Source organism: Sapajus apella, unplaced genomic scaffold (assembly GCF_009761245.1).
Source record: "Sapajus apella isolate SASKATOON/1434 unplaced genomic scaffold, GSC_monkey_1.0 scaffold127, whole genome shotgun sequence".
Taxonomy (NCBI): Eukaryota; Metazoa; Chordata; class Mammalia; order Primates; family Cebidae; genus Sapajus; species Sapajus apella.
Window position 1 is genome coordinate 3369950 of NW_022437067.1, and position 5325 is coordinate 3375274.

General features: G+C 42.9%; 1 pseudogene across 1 annotated transcript; it reads left to right on the plus strand.

The window, feature by feature from the left end:
* Positions 1-3875: 3875 nt before the first annotated feature.
* LOC116539247 lies at positions 3876-4729 on the plus strand (annotated as a pseudogene). Its single transcript, XR_004263963.1, has one exon. The product of XR_004263963.1 is annotated as a 40S ribosomal protein S3a pseudogene (transcript).
* The last annotated feature ends 596 nt before the right edge of the window (positions 4730-5325 follow it).

The window sequence follows — 5325 nt, forward strand, 5'->3', positions numbered from 1 at the left end:
AGGCAGATGACCCTCCAAAATTGTGGTTGAGTCTCATGCAATCGGTTGAAGGCTTTAAGAAGAAGACCGTTCCCTTGAGGGGAAGTATTCGCCAGAAGACAGCCTTTGAACTTGAGCTGCAACATCAACGCTCCCTGCGTTTCTAGCTTGTGGGCCCACGATGAAGATTCTGGACCTGCCAATTTTCATAACCACAAGAGCCAATTCCTTCGAACCTCACCGCTCCCCTATACACCCCCCACACACACGCATGCTCGCACGCACGCACACACGTGCGCACACACACACTATTGCTTCTGTTTCTGTACAAAACCCTTATAGAGTCCCTAAGACTTGTTGGGGTTTAAGCTACAAAAACGAACCCCTCCAGAGACCACAGGCCTTTATAAACCACCTTTCCTGCGAATCACATACAAATGCACACTTTTCCATCGCACTGGAGAGCTGTGACTGAGGCTCCTTCTGTGACTGGATGAGGTGCAAAAGGAGTTAGCCCCTCAGGTGTGCTTCATCTCTGCCTGGGCAAGGATTCAGGTCTCGGCATCAGGACTTCTGATCAGACAGGTAAGACTGCCCCACGACTTGCTGACTGAATGCTGTTGGACAAGCTGCCTCAGCTTACGCAGCCACAGTCTCCTCCTCTGTAGGCCAGAAGTAATGGCACTTCCTTCACAGAGCAATTGTGATGTTTACCCAAGACACCCTGTGTATGGCCTTAGCCTGGGGAGTGCGTAGCAGCCTGTGAAGGAGGTGACACTGTTCCTGCCATGCACCACTAAATGGCCTGCAGAAGTGTAATCACGTTAACTGCAATGGATCATTACAGAGTTTTCTTATTTAAAAGGAAAAAGAGGCCCCTGTAGCATAGCTCTGCTGCAAGATGTTGTCCCGTCAGCAGCACGGCTATAGAGGATGCCAGAGGTGTTTGTGACCCACCCTGGGGCTTCAGCAAGCCTTAGCCCTTAGGGCTCTTCCATTCTGGAAAAACATCTTGGTACTGAGGAGACATTCCAAGGAAAGCACTAGTTTAAAAATGTCCTCTTCCATCAGCTTCCCAGTCTCCATCTAAAGCACAGGGATGCCAGAGGCATCAGCGGTAGACACCAAATTGGGAATGTAAAATGAATGTGAGAAGGACGTTTGAGAAGCTTAGAGAGAATTAGGAGCTGTCCAAGTTTTGGCTGCAAAATCAAAGCCACAACTTTCGACTGCAGCACACCAGAGTCGTAGCAATCATTTGGGAGGGCTGGGGAGAGAAACTCCTACAAAGTTGTTGTAAATTGTACTTATTCCTTCTTTAGCAAGAGAAGCCTCATCTGGGAACATAAACTCATTAGCAGAGTGATGAGCATGGCTTGAAATGCAGCTTGCGTTCGTGCTATCTTTAACTCCTCATCTTGGACTGAAGCAACGAGACAGAAGGCAGAATACAGTGTCTCTCCCCTTCTGCTCAACTGACCATGGAGAACCCGGAGGAACTACCTGATACAGGCTGGGGTGGGGGCGGGGGGCTTGGAGAGAAACCCCTAGCAATGGGATGTGCGTGTCTGGGAATGGCTGTCCCAGAATCTGAGACCATGCACTACTGCAAGACAAGAAAAATCCTGTTAAAAGAACATATGAGGTTGGGCATGGCGTGGTTCACATGTATAATGCCAGCACTATGGGAAATTGAGGCAGGAGGACCACTTGAGCCCAGGAGTTTGAGACCAGCCTTGACAATATGGTGAGACCCCATCTTTACAAAAAATTCAAAAATTATCCAAGCATGGTGGCACATGCCTGTAGTCCCAGCTACACAGGAGGCTGAAGCAGGAGGATCACCTGAACTCTAAAGGTTGAGGCTGCAGTGAGCCAAGAGTATGCCGCTGACACGTGAGCAGATATGGAACCCAAAAGACAATCTCCCAAGCAAGGGCAGATGCTTCTAATGTTGGCTTCATCTACCAGCAAAAGAACAACGTTCCTGGGAGTTAGAAAACTCTGGCGTCAAATGCTGGGGCTTCCAAGACACGAGCCGTGGATGTAGAGCACATCACTTAGCCTCTCTGAGTCTCAGTTTCCTCCTCTGTAAAAAGTGGCAGTGATTACTTATCTCATGGGGCTGCTGTGAGGAGTGAACAGGGACCCCCCCATGGAAAATGCCTGGTGAATTGTCCATGCCCAGCGTGTGAGTTTTACTCACGTGTAGAAAATACCATTGCACTTTGATTCCAATCATACTGGTGACCTGACTACAGAATCTGGTGGCTTTGAGTTGTGCTTTGTGCTGTCTTAAGGTTTATTCAAGAGTGTCTGGGAGAAGCAAACAGTGGAAGCTCCCCCACCATGAATTAAAACCCAAAGAGCTCCCTACTAATTTGCCTTCTCTCTTTCATGTATGATTTTGTTTGGAGCACCACTCAGAGCCGCCACACGACATTGTCTCAGCTCTCCCAGGTGTTCAGCTTTGCACAGGGATAGCCTCTTTCAGCAGATGGATAGAAATAGAAACCACTGGTGCCACACTGTTGGCTTTCTGTGTGTGGGGGGGAACACTGCTGATGAAAATGCAAAATATTATAACTCTATGAAGGAAAATTTCACAAAACCTGATAAGCATTTCCCCTTTGACCCAGGAATCCTCCTCTAGGATCTATCCCAAAGATGCACTGGGAAAAACATGAAAAGACACACACAAGCTGAACCAGCTCAGCACCGCTGGAGAGGGCAGAAGACGAGGAGCAATCCCGGTGCCCATCACGAGGGACTGACTGATCACACCATGGTACTCTCAGTTATGTTGCAGATGTAAAACGGAATGAGGAATTTCTTTTCATAGCTCCCAAGCTACCCTCAGGATGCAGAGTTAAGTGAAAACAGCAAGGTAGTAAGCAAAAACAGAAAAGATACATAGTTTTTTCATATACATGCGACAAAAATATATGCATAGAATACATACTTGATATTTGCATGTCAAAAGGACACAGGAACCAACCTGGGAGAGCTACCAAAACTGAAACAATTTGAGTGACAAATAATGTTAGTATTAGCTTATACTCCAAATAATAAAACAAATATTCATGAGGTCATACTGATATGCATCAATGATTCAATCAATCAATCAAAAAGAGTGTTCTGGAGCTCTCTGGAATATCTCAGCCACTTTTCTAACTAAAATCATTCAAAACAGAAATTTAAAAAATATTTGTATGTGTTTTTTATTTAAAAACACAGTGGAAAGGTAAAACATAAACCATAACAGAAAATGGTGACCAAAAGAGACATTGAAACAACAGGTTAGCAGGAAGAGGCATAGAACCAAATATATGAATACACAATGTTTGGTAGACTTTGAAATCTCTTGTAAGTATTTTATGTGATTTAAAAAATAATAAGTCAAACTAAAAAGCACGTTTAAGTAGATATCCACATGCAAAAGACTGAAGTGGACCTCTGACACCACATAAAAGTCTTAGTATAAAATGGATCAAATGCCCAAAGCAATTTATAGAAATCTAAAGCAAAAGTAAATGAATGAATTTCACTATATATTGAGTCAAGTTGCATGGAATCCAACTATGAAATTTTACCATGGAAAAGAACTAGTTTAAAAGACTTTAAGTGAATTGGATTATAAGTCCCAAGTAGACTATAATCTTAGGTAAAATAAACGTGGGGAGTTTCCATGAATCATACTCTTGGTGGTAGCACTATTTTTCTGAGATGGCTGTATGTGCATTGTGAGACAAAGTGAACAAGCAAGTGTGTCAGTATTCTGAAAATAGAATTTTCACTGTGGGAAAAGCAACATACAGATGTAGGACCAATGATGCTCAGTAGACATCTCATTGTTCTTACTTTACATTAAAATATCCATGTACCCTTTTGGCTCTCTGAGCAGCACCATGGTGGTTGGCAAGAATAAGCGCCTTACAAAAGGCGGCAAAAAGGGAGCCAAGAAGAAAGTGGTTGATCCATTTTCTAAGAAAGATTGGCATGATGTGAAAGCACCCGCTATGTTCAATATAAGAAATATTGGAAAGACGCTAGTCACCAGGACCCAAGGAATCAAAATTGCATCTGATGGCCTCAAGGGTTGAGTGTTTGAAGTTAGTCTTGCTGATTTGCAGAATGATGAAGTTGCATTTAGAAAATTCAAGCTAATTACTGAAGATGTTCAGGGCAAAAACTACCTAACTTCCATGGCATGGATCTTACCCATGACAAAATGTGCTCCATGGTCAAAAAATGGCAGACAATGATTGAAGCTCATGTTGATGTCAAGACTACCGATAATTACTTGCTTTGTCTGTTCTGTGTTGGTTTTACTAAAAAACGCAACAATCAGATACGGAAGACCTCTTATGCTCAGCACCAACAGGTCCGCCAAATCCAGAAGAAGATGATGGAAATCATGACCTGAGAGGTGCAGACAGATGACTTGAAAGAAGTGGTCAATAAGTTGATTCCAGACAGCATTGGAAAAGACATAGAAAAGGCTTGCCAATCTATTTATCCTCTCCATGATGTCTTCATTAGAAAAGTAAAAATGCTGAAGAAGCCCAAGTTTGAATTGGGAAAACTCATGGAGCTTCACGGTGAAGGCAGTAGTTCTGGAAAAGCCACTGGGGGTGAGACAGGTGCTAAAGTTGAACGAGCTGATGGATATGAACCACCAGTCCAAGAATCTGTTTAAAGTTCAGACTTATAATAGTGGCAAATAAAAAGTCTTATTTGTGAAAAAAAATCCATATATGTTAATAATATATTTTCTTATTAAAATGTTTCCTAAATATCTATGATTTCATAGTGTCCACTAAAGGAACTGGAAATAATGACATACCCATAAGCAATGAGCACTCCTAGCACTCAGATTGTGGGCTTTACATACCATTAGAGGGACTAGGGCTCCTTAAATAAACAGTTGATTTCAAATTTGAGGCAGAAAATGAGCAAGATGTGCCCAAGTCACCTTTCATATAGAATGAAAGGAAGCTACCAAAGACTACTGGGGCCACATAATCAGCATAATCATTAAGGTAATTATAATAATAATAAACAAATAAGGCTCAAAAGCCAATTGGAATAGATATTTTTCCCATTGGCTAAGAATGTAACAATTTGATCATGATTAAGAATAGTAGGTCGGGCATGGTGTCTCATGCCTATAATGCCAGGACTTTGGAAGGCTGAGGCAGGTGGATCACGAGGTCAGGAGATCAAGACCATCCTGGCCAAAATGGTGAAACCCTGTCTCTACTAAAAGTACAAAAATTAGCTGGATGTGGTGGCACATGTCTGTAATCCCAGCTATTTGGGAGGCTGAATCGCTGGAACCCAGGA